This window comes from Mesocricetus auratus, unplaced genomic scaffold, assembly GCF_017639785.1.
Source record: "Mesocricetus auratus isolate SY011 unplaced genomic scaffold, BCM_Maur_2.0 Super-Scaffold_100011, whole genome shotgun sequence".
NCBI classification, from domain to species: domain Eukaryota; kingdom Metazoa; phylum Chordata; class Mammalia; order Rodentia; family Cricetidae; genus Mesocricetus; species Mesocricetus auratus.
Window position 1 is genome coordinate 12,573,840 of NW_024429195.1, and position 13,926 is coordinate 12,587,765.

The 13,926-nt window shown below is 42.9% G+C and overlaps 1 long non-coding RNA gene across 1 annotated transcript; it reads left to right on the top strand.

Moving 5' to 3' along the window:
- The first annotated feature begins 382 nt into the window (after positions 1–382).
- Positions 383–11,190, top strand: LOC121143054. The gene is made up of 4 exons (XR_005880188.1): positions 383–485; positions 7,364–7,583; positions 8,349–8,546; positions 10,626–11,190. It is a non-coding gene; the product is annotated as an uncharacterized LOC121143054 (long non-coding RNA).
- Positions 11,191–13,926: the final 2,736 nt, after the last annotated feature.

A 13,926-nucleotide genomic window follows, 5' to 3' on the forward strand; every position in this document is an offset into this window, starting at 1 on the left:
CTGTGTTTAGAAGATTGTGAGGAGAATACATAAGAGGAAAACTAAAATGGGAAGCATTACCAAGGCTTCAGAAGAAATACTGAGTCAATGTTATTCTAGGAAGTACACACAAATTTCAGCCAGCAGCTGGCAAGATGGTTGTATTTTTCAGATGAGCAAAGTGCATACTTTCAGAATGATGGAAGAATGTTTCAACATTAATTTTTAAAAGTCATTTTTATTGGTGAAAAAGTGCCAGCCTCCCCCAGACTGAGCCTCTAAGCCACCACTATTTGATCTGGATCGAACACGTCGTCAAGGGGCCAGGCCACTCCCTGGCAGACCTGTCTGCGCTTTGGAGGAGAGATGGTATCTTGTGAGATGGTATGGGATGAACCACAAATCAACTAGATTTTTCTGCCTGGTTTCACTGCAGATCACCTGGAAAATTTCACTGCCCGTTTCTGAAGACCACAGAGCATCCACAGCCAGTCAGCTCTCGGAGGGTAAGGGCTACTTGGTGTCTCAAAGCCTGATTCAGCATTCAGGAACTCTGGTTTCAAGTTGCCTTAAGCAACTTCCTGACAAGGCTTTAGCTTCATTTTCCTGTCTGTGAAACAGTTTTTCTCATTCAGCTAAATTTAAAATGTGGAAAGAACAAATTCTATGATACCTATGAATCGATGTAAACTCTTTCATATCTGGACAACTGTTGGAGGCTGCTTCAAATGTGCTTGTCCCATGAACTGCCTCTGGTGTTCTCAACCCTCATGACTGGGCCCCAGCCGACAGGTCGTTCAATGTGATGTTGGGTTCCTGAACAGTTAGCTTAACCAAGGTAGATAAATAAGGGGAGCCAATTTCAAATTGTGCTGAATTTATTAAAATCTTTCTCCCAGAGGAAACCGAATCTGAACTGCCACTTTTCAGTGGTACAGATCTGAAGTTTAGGACTTTGACAGTGCCCTGGAAAATCAGGGACAGAACACGAAAAACGACAGAGGACCAGCAGAGACTCTGAGGAGGGTGTGGTTAGGAGGTCCCAGCCCACATCCTAATTCCTCATTCCAAGCATTTGCACACCCCAGCCCCTTTCCTGCCCTCGGATTCCAAGAGATAAGCTCACATCCCTTTGACTGATTTCACTTTTTAGTGTATGCTAGTTGGAATGAGTCTGTCCTTTAGAGGCAAATAACCTCCAAGTCTGAAATCCTATCCTCAGGGCCACCTGAAAACAGCTGTCATTATCAAATATGTGAAAGGCTTTGTAAATGAAGGTGTGTGTGTATGAGGGGGAGAGAGAGAGAGAGACAGAGAGACAGAGAGAGAGAGAGAGAGAGACAGAGAGAGAGAGAGAGAGAGAGAGAGAGAGAGAGGGAGGGAGGGAGAGAGACAGGGAGGGAGGAGGAGCCCACGTGTGCTTGTAGAACCTAGAGGTTGAGGTCTGGCATCTTTAGCTGCTTGCTGCCTTATTTTTAATTTTAAGGGAGGTCTCTCAGGGAACCTGGGACTCACCAATGTGGTTAGAGTGTCTGGCCAGCAGGCTCCAGGATCCACCCCACCTGTCTCCCTCTCACCAGTGCTGGGATTGCAGACCAGCATAGATGTGGCTGGCTTTTAAGTGGATTCTGGGATTTGAACTCAGCCTTTTATGCTTGCAGTGCCAAATCAAAATGCTAGTTCCTTTATTCTTAGGAGCTCTTATCTGTTGGTCTAGCCCATTTAGAAAATTTATCCCAATGTGTAACTGAGCAGAAATTCTGAACTAGAATCCAGGCCTCAGTTTTTACTACCTGTTTTATTTTTGCCAGAACACTGGGTGATGATGCATTTTTCACCACTCAGAGGCTAAACTGGGCTTTGAGGCCTCTACTTAAAGTTTGTGTGTACACAGGTTTGACTCTGGCTTTGGCCATGGTGACTCCATGTCCCCATGTAAAACGCCATTTACATTATCAGTGCCCCATCCAGACTGTGCTGTCAAACGGGACAGAAGAGTCTGAAACTGAGACATGAACACCACAGTCCAGCCTTCCCTCGAGTGTGAGAAGCCAGGTTACTGCCGTTCGCAGGAAGTTTGTGTGAATCGTGAATATTTCTGTCAGCCTGAGGTTGAAAGTGAAACCCTATCCAGCCATCAAGGTTTGCTCAACTGGAGGCTGATGATGGTGGAAAGAGAAGTACAGACTTGACTCATAAGTAGTCCTAGACCTGTAGGTGGCACCTGGCTCATCACATCATCCAAGGCCTCCCAACACGTGTGAGCGCGGACGTGTGCGCAGCGCACACGCACACACACACACACACACACACACAGACGCGCCTGTATGTATGAAGTGAAGTCAAATACACTGTTTCAAGAAGATCACTAAAGAATTCACCTTGTGGTCTTTGTACAAGCTACTTGTCCTTGAACACATTATAAACTTCTCTGGTCTTCAGCTTCCCCATCTTTAAAATGTGGGTATTAGCCAGCACAGCGACCCACAAAGATGAAAGACAAAAACTGCATGATCATTTTATTAGATGCAGAAAAGACCTTTGACAAAAATCCAGTACCCATTCATGATAAAAGTCTTGGAGGACTCAGGAATACACAGGACATACCCCAACATTATAAAGGCAGTTTACAATAAGCCCAGAGGTAACATTAGCTTGAATGGAGAGCAATTCAAAGCAATTCCACTAAAATCAGGAACAAGACAAGGTTGTCCACTCTGTCCATTCAATTTAGTACTAAGACAACTTAAGGGGATATAAGAGGACCAAGAAGAAACAATTGGAATGGAAGAAGTCAAACTATCTTTATTTTCAGGTGATATAATAGTATACATAATGACCCTAAAGCTTCCACCCAGAACCCCTACAGCTGATAAACACTCAGAAACGTAGCTGCATGCAAAACTAACTCAGCAAATCAGTGACCCTCCTACCTAAAAATGACAAACAGACTGAGGAAGGAATCAGGGAAACAACATCTTTCACAATAGCTTCGAATAACATAAAATACCCCAGGATAACTCTAACCAACCAAGTGAAAGACTTGTATGATAAAAACATACTTTTTTCCCCTTCCTATATTGAAGACATTGAATAAGATATCAAAAGATGGAAAGGTCTCCCATGCTCATGGATCAGTAGGTTTAATATAGTAAAAAAATGTCCTTTCAAAAGCAATCTACAGATTTAATGCAATCCCCATCAAAATTTCAACACAATTCTTCACAGATCATTAAAGGATAATTCTCAGCTTCATATGGAAACACACAAGTAAAAAGTTCAAGATAGCTAAAACAATCCTAAATAATAAAAGAACTGCAGGAGGTAATTTCTAATGCGTACTACTACAGAGTTATCGTAATAAAAACAGCATGGTATTGGCACAAAAGTAGACACATTAATCAGTGGAACTGAGTTGAAGGCCCAGGTATAAATCCTCACCTATGAATGCCTGGTTTTTATAAGGAAGTCAGGAAGTCACACTGGGAAAAACATGACAGCATCTTCAATAAATGGTCTGGTCAAACTGGGTAGCTACATGTAGAAGAGTCCAAATAAATCCATACTTACTGCCCCCACAAAAAAAAACCCCATCAATTCCAGATGGATCAAAGACCTCACCATAAAACTGGATATACTGAACCTGACAGAAGAGAAAGTGGGGAATGGGCTTGAGTCCACTGGTACAGGAAAAGACTTTCTGAACAGGACATTATTGGTGCAGGCACTAAGATCAACAATTAATAATCGGGACCTCATGAAACCGAGAAGCTTCTGCATGGCAAAGGATACCATCATTCAGACAAAACAGCAGCCTACAGAATGAGAAAAGATTTTGACCAACTACACACTCAATAAAGGCTGGTGTTCAAAATATAAAGAACTCAAGAAACTAGGTGTCAAGGAGACAAATAATCCAATTAAAAATGGGTCAGAGAAGCCGGGCGGTGGTGGTGCATGCCTTTAATCCCAGCACTCGGGAGGCAGAGGCAGGCGGATCTCTGTGAGTTCGAGGCCGGGCTGGACCGATAGCCTCCGAAACAATACAGAGAAACCCTGTCTCGTAAAAAAAAAAAAAAAATGGGTCAGAGAACTCTCAAAGGGGGAAACACAGATGGCCGAGAAACACTTAAAGACATGTTCAACTTCCTTAGCTTTAAAAGAGATGCAAATCAAAACCACTTTGAAATTTTTATCTTACACTTGTCAGAATGGCTAAGATCAATAAAACAAGTATCCTTGTTGGTGGAAGTGAAAACTCGTACAGCCACTATGGAAATCAATGTGTTGGTTAGTTCCTCAGGAAGACAGGAATGGATCTACCTCAAGATCTGGCTACTCCACTCTTGAGCGTACACCCAAAAGACTCTTCATCCTACCACAGAGACACTTGCTCCATCATGTTATTGCTGCTCTGTTCATAATAGCCGGAAACTGGAAACAACCTAGATGCCCCTCAATAGAAGGATGGATAAAGAAAATGTGGTACATTCACACAGTGGAGAATTACTCAGTTGTTAAATAGCTGAAATAATGAAATCTACAGGTAAATGGATGAAACCAGAAAAAAAAATCACCAAATGAGGTAACCCAGACCCAGAAAGAGAAATACAGTGTGTATTCACTTTTCTGTGGATATTAGCTGTTAAGTCAATGATAACCAAGCTGCAACCTATACAACCACAGAGGTTAGGGTTAGAGTAAGGGATTGGAGGGAAGAGTGTGGTATTGGCACAAAAACCAGACACATTGATCAGTGTTCCTTGTTAGGAAAGGGATCTAGAATAGATAGTTATGGATACGAATGGATGCAGGCAGCATCTGGAACAGGATTATCAAGTGGGAAGTGGGTAGAGAGAGGGTGATGAAAGAGGAAATGCTGGGAAAGACAGCTGCAATTAAGGCCATTTAAGGGATAGTATGGAAACCTAAAACAATAGAAGCCTACACACACACACACACACACACATATGTGTGTATGTGTGTGTGATCTAAATGAAATTTCAAAATAATGGGTGGTCATCTCTTGCCACAAAATGGTCATCTCTTGCCACAAATGAAGCTTCCAGTACCTCTAATTGAGTGTTGGTCAAGGAGGTCCTATGGGAATCCTCAAACAACACAGGGTGCTGATAATACTATATGTTGCTTTTCACAAAGTGACAGCAAGGCCCCATTGCTGAAGATGGTACCTGAACAACTCATTGGACGTGGAAATGTCAAGCTGGTGCCTACAAAGAGCCTCCAACCCTACATTCTAGCATCTTTGACACAGGAAGGTAGTCTGCATGCTACCAAAAGAGAAATGAACCCATGAGATGAAACCCAGACTGACACCTGTGGCTGATCAAGAACCCGAGATTAGGTAGCCCAGGGACCTCGGGTAAATACTACTGCCCTAAAGAGCAAAACCAAAAAATGTAGCAATAAAATGACTCCTAATGACATTCTGCTATACTCATAGATCAGTGCTTTGCTCAGCCGTCATCAGAGAAGCTTCCTCCTGCAGCAGATGGGAACAAACATAGAGATCCACAGCCAGACATTATGCAGAGAGTGAGAGACCTTGGAACACTCAGTCTTAAAAGGGATGTCTCCATCAAATCCTTCCCCTCCGGCTCGGGAACCCTGTGGGAAAGGAGGTAGGATGAGTGTAAGAGCCAGAGGGGATGGAGGACACCAGGTGTAGGATGCACAGAGGTTCTTGTGTTCACAGGTAAGCACTAGGGAAACCAGGAATGGTTCTTGTGTTCACAGGTAAGCACTAGGGAAACCAGGAATGTTAAACATGCAGCAGAGACATACAACCTGTTTTCCACCAGATGGCTGGAAATGGAGGTGGTTAATAGCCTGGTGCCGTTTGCATTATCCTTATGACCGAGATCACACCAGCTCCTTCCCCAGACCCTTATCGTGAGCTTGTTTTTTCTCAGTCAGTCTATAGAAGTTATCTTTATGGAAGATGTCACATGTGGTCAATCTATAGAAACCCATCTTCATGGAATATGTAAAATGTATTTTACAAAGAGCTTCCATGTAGCCGTGCCTTAATCTTTATTGTGCATATGGGATTGAGTTAATTATCACAGGAAATTTTTTCACCAAATTGTGCTTAAATATGTCTAAAATAAACTACTCAGGGTCAGACTCTTAAAGCTTGAAACAATACTGGCTACTGAGTCATGTTGAACCAAACTGCTTTCTTATCTCTGGTAGATCCACACATTGCTGGCTTTGGTGGTTGCAAAGATTCCCACACCCAAGAAAACAAGGCCCTGTAGATCAGTATGAGCAGAGCTCATATGAGCTCACAGAGACGGAGGCAGCGTGCACGGGGCCTACACGGGTCTGCACCAGGTTCTCTGTGTATATGTTATCGCTTCCAGCTTAGTGTTTGTATGGGATTCCAGAGTGTTCAAACAAGTGGGTCTCTGATTCTTGTGCCTGCCCTTGGAGTCTTTTCCTTCTGTCTCTTTGTTTTGTCCAATACCAATGTGTTTGTATTATCATAATACATCATTGTGCTATATATTTTATATTATATTATAATCCTTTAGAAGCCTGCTTTTTTCTAACATGAGACAGAAAGGGAATGGGTCTGGATGGGAGGAGAGGAGGAGAGGGAGGAGAAACTGTAATCAGGATACATTATGTGAGAAGAAATAATCTGTTTAATAAACAGGAAAAAATACCAGCCATGCATCATGGAGGTATAAGAGAGTGTTCTTGGATACCTGGCATTCTCTCAAGTTTTCATAAATTAAGATCTAATGGGTAGAACTTAATTTGTATCCAGAGTAGCTCAGGTGGTCTTCCTGGGGAAAGCTGCCAAGATCAAATGACACCATTCCTATGAGAAAAATCCCTGTGCCGTGGAATATGTCACTTGCTATTTTTGAAAATCTTGAAGAATAGATCCAGGAAAACAGAACTGGAAACTTTCCCCCTGAACGAGACATCCTATTTTAGTGCTACTTGTTGCATTTTTCCATCTTGATTTTATTGTGATTTTCCTCTCTGCTGCTACTTCTCTCCATGCCACAAACCTCCTCCATAGGCTGTGGTTTATTTTGATGTAGTCTATCGGCCAAGGTTCGGGTCAGAGGAAACACAGCACCTAATTTTCACGTTAAGGCCAGTGGGATAGAGTTCTGTCCCAGAACAAGCTGGTAAGCATGGTACTCACAATGTGAGATGTGGCACCAGGGCAGCTCTTAGAAGATGGGCCTACCAGGGCAGGGGCTGATGGCCAGGGTTTCTGCAGTAGGTCTGTCTGAGGCTCTTACAAGAACTGAAGATTTCCATTTCGCCTCTATTTTAGCAACCAGACTTCCCCAGAGACTCCCAAACTAACTTGTTTCTTTTCTTCTCCGTGGGTCACTAGTGACTAGCCACAGTAGAAGTTTCACAATTGCCTGAAATTCCTGCTCCAAGGAAGCTGTAAAATTTGAGCTTTAAATAGCAATGGAGATGCCAAGCCTCAAGAGAGATATTACATTCATATAGATTGTGTGGCAGAATCCTGGCTTTATAATGACCAACACTTACTGCTCTGACAACATGACTCAAGGGACCCCCAGGACAGCAGACGCCCTTCAGAATCTGTGAGTTGAGAGGTCCAAGAAATGCTTCACGACTACCGAAGAATTGGCGCTTTTCTAAGACTCTGTCTCCTGCAGAATGAGGGCTTCTTAAGTCTTAGTTCTGGGAAGCTGTCCCTGCTGTAACTTTGAAGCCCCAGTAGCAAACAGGAGGTCCCCTTTTGGGGTGTGCTCGCCCCAGGGGCGGGGCTGTGAAGATGTGCTCACCCCAGGGGCAGGGCTGCAGAAAGGGTGCTCACCTTAGGGGCAGGACTGCGGTAGGTGTGCTCACACCACGGGCAGGGCTGCAGAAGGGGTGCTCACACCATGGGCAGGGCTGTGGAAGGTGTGCTCGCCCCAGGGGCAGGGCTGAGGAAGGTGTGCTCGCCCCAGGGGCAGGGCTGCAGAAGGGGTGCTCACACCATGGGCAGGGCTGCAGAAGGGGTGCTCACACCATGGGCAGGGCTGTGGAAGGTGTGCTCGCCCCAAGGGCAGGGCTGAGGAAGGGGCGCTCCTTAGCATAGGCACAGGCTTTAAGTTTGCCGAGAGAGAGTTTGAAAGCAAGGAGAAAAGGGGCTGGAAATCTGTTTGCTCTTTACCGTCTCCATGTTCTGGCAGCAGTAAATGCCAGTAATAAAACACTCCTGTCTGAGACAAAGGGGCTTTTCGGTTTGTTTGTGGTTGTTGTTTTTGCCTATGCGCTAATGGAGTAGTTGCTGAATTAAATATAAGTTGATTTTACATGTAAAATATCTACAAAGTCTTCAAATTAGCATGCTTTGGTTACAGACTATTTAATGAACGTGACAGTTTACGTAGCCAGCTATGGAGAAAGCATCATGTGCCCAGCCAGGCCAAGCCGGGCCGACTCAGCTCTCTGTGGTCCTTCAGATGGAGCTTACAGGTTGGAATCGCCAAACTCACCTCAGCAGTGAGTCTCCGTCTCCAGGGTACTCTGCATCCCTGCGCCTAAATGATGGGCTGCAAGTAAGTGACAACGTAGCAGTGAGAGAGGATTGTCCTTATCAAAGAGCACACAGTGAGCAGCCTGAGCAGCTGAAATGCGGACTCTCACTGTTCTGGAGGCCGCCATGGTTTCTAGCAGAGTCTCTCTTCAGCACCTGGTTAGCTTCCTTCCTCTACAGCTTCATGACCTCTCTCTGGCGTGTGAGGAGACCAGAGCACAAACTCTGATGCTCTTACAAGGACTCAAACCTGTCAGGTTAGGAACCTACTTCCTGATCTAATTCAGCATTTACCTTCTTCTCGAATGCAGTCAAATGCAGTGCATTTGTTATGGGGGCGGGGACACAAGAATGTTCTTAACAGATCACCAGTGAAAGAATGAGAAACAGCCTCAGCTAATTCAGAGCTGTTACTTGCTGTGGTTACACAGTGTGTGTATTTTGGTTAAAATTTAAAACTAAGCAATAAAGTACAAAGTGCAAAGGGTACTATTTTTGTTGGACAAATGAAGTTTTAGTTCACACCTAAGGTAGAATATTGCCTTTGGAGGAATTCTTTTAAATTCATGTCTTCACTATGAATTGCTACTCAGAGTTGTTGAACTGAAACATAATTCCCACTACTTATTTGGTTACTTTCTTGTATTGTTATTTTTAAGTATTCTGCACCACACACAGATGCATACATACACACCACACACACTTTCTCTCTCTGTGTCCCTGTCTCTGTCTCTCTGTGTCCCTGTCTCTGTTTCCATCTCTCTCTCTCTGTCTCTTGTCTGTCTCTGTCTATCTCTGTCTCTCTCTGTCTCTCTCTCTCTAACACACACACACACACACACACTGGCCAAAACAGAAAATCTTCCCTGTATTTCTTCAGCAGATTTTTTAAAAATTACATTTCACTTAATGGTTATAATTAGATATAACCCTATTGGAATGTTCTCATCACTATAGAGGAAAATGGAAAAAAAGTCTAAACAACATAAACTATTGATACCCTGAGGCCTCAGCTTTGTCTGACTTAAGCTTTTCTGCAGAAAATGGGTCTGGCCCTGCTCTGATAGATGTGCAGCTTGGAGACTGTAAACAAATCTTTTCCTACCTAACCAGGGCTCACTTTCATTTTTCTCCAGTTTTGGCCTCTTCTACCCCATCAAAAGCATTGAACTTGTAACTATGGCTCAAAGGGACTGTGGCCTATGGGTCGAAGCCATAGTGACTTCAACCGCCAGCCCTTGGTGACATCTTGTTAGCCCTAGGGTGTGTACCTCAGCAGAGACATCTATTCTTAGGAAAAAGGACTCAAGGAAAAGGCAGCAGGGACGTTAGAGACAGGCTCAAAGGATGCCGGCCAGGGAGCCTTGAAGATCCCACATCTAGATCTTGGGGCTGGAATAGGAGTGGGTCCTTTGCCTTGGGTCTGCAGCCTGTTCACAGAGGAGGCTGGCTTAGCAGTCTTTCAGTGTTACAGAAATGCTGACACAGGCAGGACAGGCCTGCCGGTAGATATGACTTGCCTGTAAAAACCGAGTTGCGCGACATGTGTTTTGCACAGTTTTCCCTTTATTAGCTCCCTAGATGATCTGAACACCATGAATCTTAAGTGCCAGATCTGTGAACTACCATAAAACAACAACAATAAAAAGCCATACTGGGGATGATTCATCCTTTATCTTGATTATCTATCTAAGGGACTCCTTTTTCTGACCTACAACAGCAGTTGGAACCGCATACTCTAAAGTCAAAATTTTACACAAGTTTTAAAAGAAAAACATCCTCTTCCTCCTCCTCCTCCTCTTCATCGCCTCCTCCTCCTCTTCATCGTCCTCCTCCTCCTCCTCTTTCTTTTGGAGGAGAAACCTGAAGATAAACTCAGACTACTCTTTACTTGAAATTTTGCGTCTTCATCTCTACATTTGATTACTACAAAAGTGTGTCCGTGTGTGTGTGTGTGTGTGTGCACTTGTGTTTGTGTGAGTGTGCCCTCTGGTGCACACTCAAGTATGTTTATAACCTTGGCTCCCAGAGTCATATTGAGAGTGTTTTGTTCTGAATGCTGACGCCTCATCTTGGTGATACTTTTTTTTCTCTCTTAAAGGTGTCAGCAGAAGCTGTGAGAGGTACATATCGGAGACTATATAACACCCCTGAGGGAGTTTTCCAGGCTTACACTTGAGGCGCCAGACTCCTATCCTTCAGAGTAGGTACTTGACACGCTTCGTTACCTGATTAAACCTGCATGTGTTTTGTTCTGGCTTATTACTGTCTGAGGCACTGTGTTGTGAAATGAAAATTACTGGCATTTCCCTGCCAAATTCAGTGATTCAGAGAATTATGAATTAGGATTCTTTAATTATGGAGATCAGCACCCGATAGGCTAATTCCAAAAGCAAAGTTAACCACATATGCTCAATTTGTTTTTAACTAATTCTATCGAATTACATTCCATTTAAAGGGTCTTATTGGTCCCATATTAATAAACAGCTTCATAACAAGGAAACGAGGAACAATTAACCAAGTGTTTTGTGGAGACTCACCTGAGCCAGATAATGGGAACATGAGGTTTTTAATGCAATAAAATTCAAACCGTGATGCTTCCTTTAGGATGTTCCTTTCGTAAATTGTTATTTGCTATTATTATTCTATACAATGCTTCAAAAATATTTAGCTGCAGAAAAATGAAATAGTTTTAGTTGAGAGCAAGCTTTTTTTTTTTTAAATTGACTTATGGGGGAAAAATGTAGAAGACTGTTTTAAGGCCAGAATATTTTCTTTAACTTTCATTCATGTTTAAATCTTTAAGAAACTTCTATGTGGTGTCTAGTGTTTACTGTATACATGGCTGTCTCATGGTTAGTAGATGCTAAAGAGCAGCAATAATAACTCAATGCTAAACAGTCCACTAAGGCAGCTTCCTTAACAGTCCTAGATGCTGACACAGGGCCCAGGCTTGAAACACCAACACTATTTAGTTTTAAAGGTCACATCATTATACTTATATAACATTTTTCATTATTTAAAGAAAAGTATGCAAATAGTAGTAATTTTTAAAATAGGCAGAAAGTGAAGTCAAAATAAAAACATTTGTCTCCCTCTGCCTCCATGACCTGAAGGCTATGAATAGTGTCAGGATCTAGTTCCTCTTACAGTTTGTCTAAGATGCCTTTATACTTTCCAAGAAAGACGATGGTTTTCTTAAGGTACAAATACTGTCCTCACAATTTTCTAGGGTCCTCCTCAGAAGCAGCATTATCTTGGTGCTTCTCAACCATGCGTCCAAGGGAATGCACTATTTGAGTTCTTAGCTAGGCAATTTTCAAAGAGTTCCACAACACTGGTGATGTCCGTGTTTAGCCACAGTGAGCACACTGCAGGCTTGTCCTTTAGAAAGACTTCACATGAGGCTCAGCAATGACTTTGCTTTGGGAATCCTTGAGACACTGATCCCCTTCGCCTTCCCTTCAAGAAACTCACTGTCTTCTGCACTATGCACGGATGCCTTGCCCACAAATCACTTAGCCAAGGACCTATGTCTAATCTACAATAAGCTGAGAAACCTTGCTTTGGTCTTTGGGCTTTGATTCTATGCCATTGTGTAAATTCATCCCCAGGAAGCTCTCCTTATATAACTTTGTAGCACTGAACTGACGTCACTTTCTAAGGTGGCATCTAAGCACAGCTCTTTGCAAAGTAAAGAGAAGGCTACAAGTTAAGATAAAATATGTGAAAACCATGCATCCCATTAGGAACTACCATCCACACTGTATATAAGAACTCAGATAACTTACTACGAGACAACAATAATTCAAGTCTTACACCATGAGGCCATCATACATGATGAAGAAAAGAATGTGGAATAAAGTGCCGTGACCATCTTCATTTCTAAATGCTAGTTTATTTGTTTTGCTTGCATGAATCCCCTAAGTTTCCTGTAATGTATGAACACATTGATATACAAAAGGAATGCAATTTAAAAAATGCCATTTTTGCTCCTCTATTTGGATTTAATACCATTTAAAGCAACTATAAATTTAGAAAAAGCCTTAAGCACATCTTCATGTATCATCTGCCAAAGGATATGTGTGTGCTGCGAGCACTTCAGAGCTGTGATTTCAGCTGTGCCAGACCCACAAGTGAAATGTAGGATCCGTTCCGACCCTTTGCCAAAGATTTGCTGCTATTCTGTAGGTTTCCTTCACTGTGCTGATGGTTTCCTTTGCCATGCAGCAGCCTTTTAATTTCATGTAATCCCATTTTCCATTGTGGGGGTTATTTCCTGTGATACTAGAATCTTTTTCAGACAATTCTTGCTATTGAAATGCCTTGAAGTACAATCTTATATGCAGTTTCTTTTCTCACCTTTTCTATTTCTTTATTTCTTCCTTCCTTTATTTTTCTTTCTTTCTTTTTTTTGTCTGGGGGTGGTGTTCATTTTTGGAGGCAGGGTCTCTGGCTGCCCTGGAACTCACTCTGTAGACCAGACTGGCCTCGAACTCACAGAGATCTGCCTGCTTCTGGCTCCCAAGAACTGGGATTATAGGCATGTACCATCACAGTGTTCATGTTTGTGTGTGGTCATAAAACTAAAAAGGAAACCATAAGAGGGCTAAGGTAATCTTAAGTCGGAGATGAAAACAAAAAGCTCCTAGAATGTATTAGATAAGAAATCAAAGGGGGGGCTATTAGGAAGAGGGAGAGGATCAGCAGAAGGATTTGAGGAGGGCAAGGGGGAGAGTGAGAGGGGAAGAAAGGAGAGGGAGGGGAAGGAGGACCAATGGGAAAACAAAAACGCCATCATGAAGCACGTTACTTTGGATGCTAACTTTTAGAAAGATAATTAAAAGAAACCTTTTAGTATTGGAAATTTGGAGGTGTCTCTGAGTTTGGTGAAGCCTTTCTCAGCTCGTGGTGAGTTCAGCTTGAGGCCTATGGTCTTGGAAAATTTGTTAGCCAACAAAACCACTCTGAGCCATTGGTTTTCAGGTTCTTGTCTCATAACTAAAGAATGAAATTCATGGAGCATGGAGGATGAGTCTTAGGAGATGTCTACAATAGATCATGCTAAAAAAAAAAAAAGCATGAGAAGACAGAGCTCTTCCGCATACAGTATGGCAACCCTCTGGGGATGTATACAGTGGGTGCAGTGTCCAGGGATAGGGTACCATTGAGTTACTGGTCTTGAAGGGTTTATGGCAGAAGCTGAGTGAGACATGGGGACAAGGGGTGAGCTAGTCAGCACAGTTGGCCCAGATGTCAGATGTTCCTCTCTTAGTTTCAATCAGGTCATCACATATAGTAAGAGTAAGAGGCACCAAGGAGCCGGGGACCAGAATTCACTTCTGGTATTGTTTGGGCTTGTTGGTGTGGTATTTTTGTTTTGGAGTTGTTGAGTTATTTCT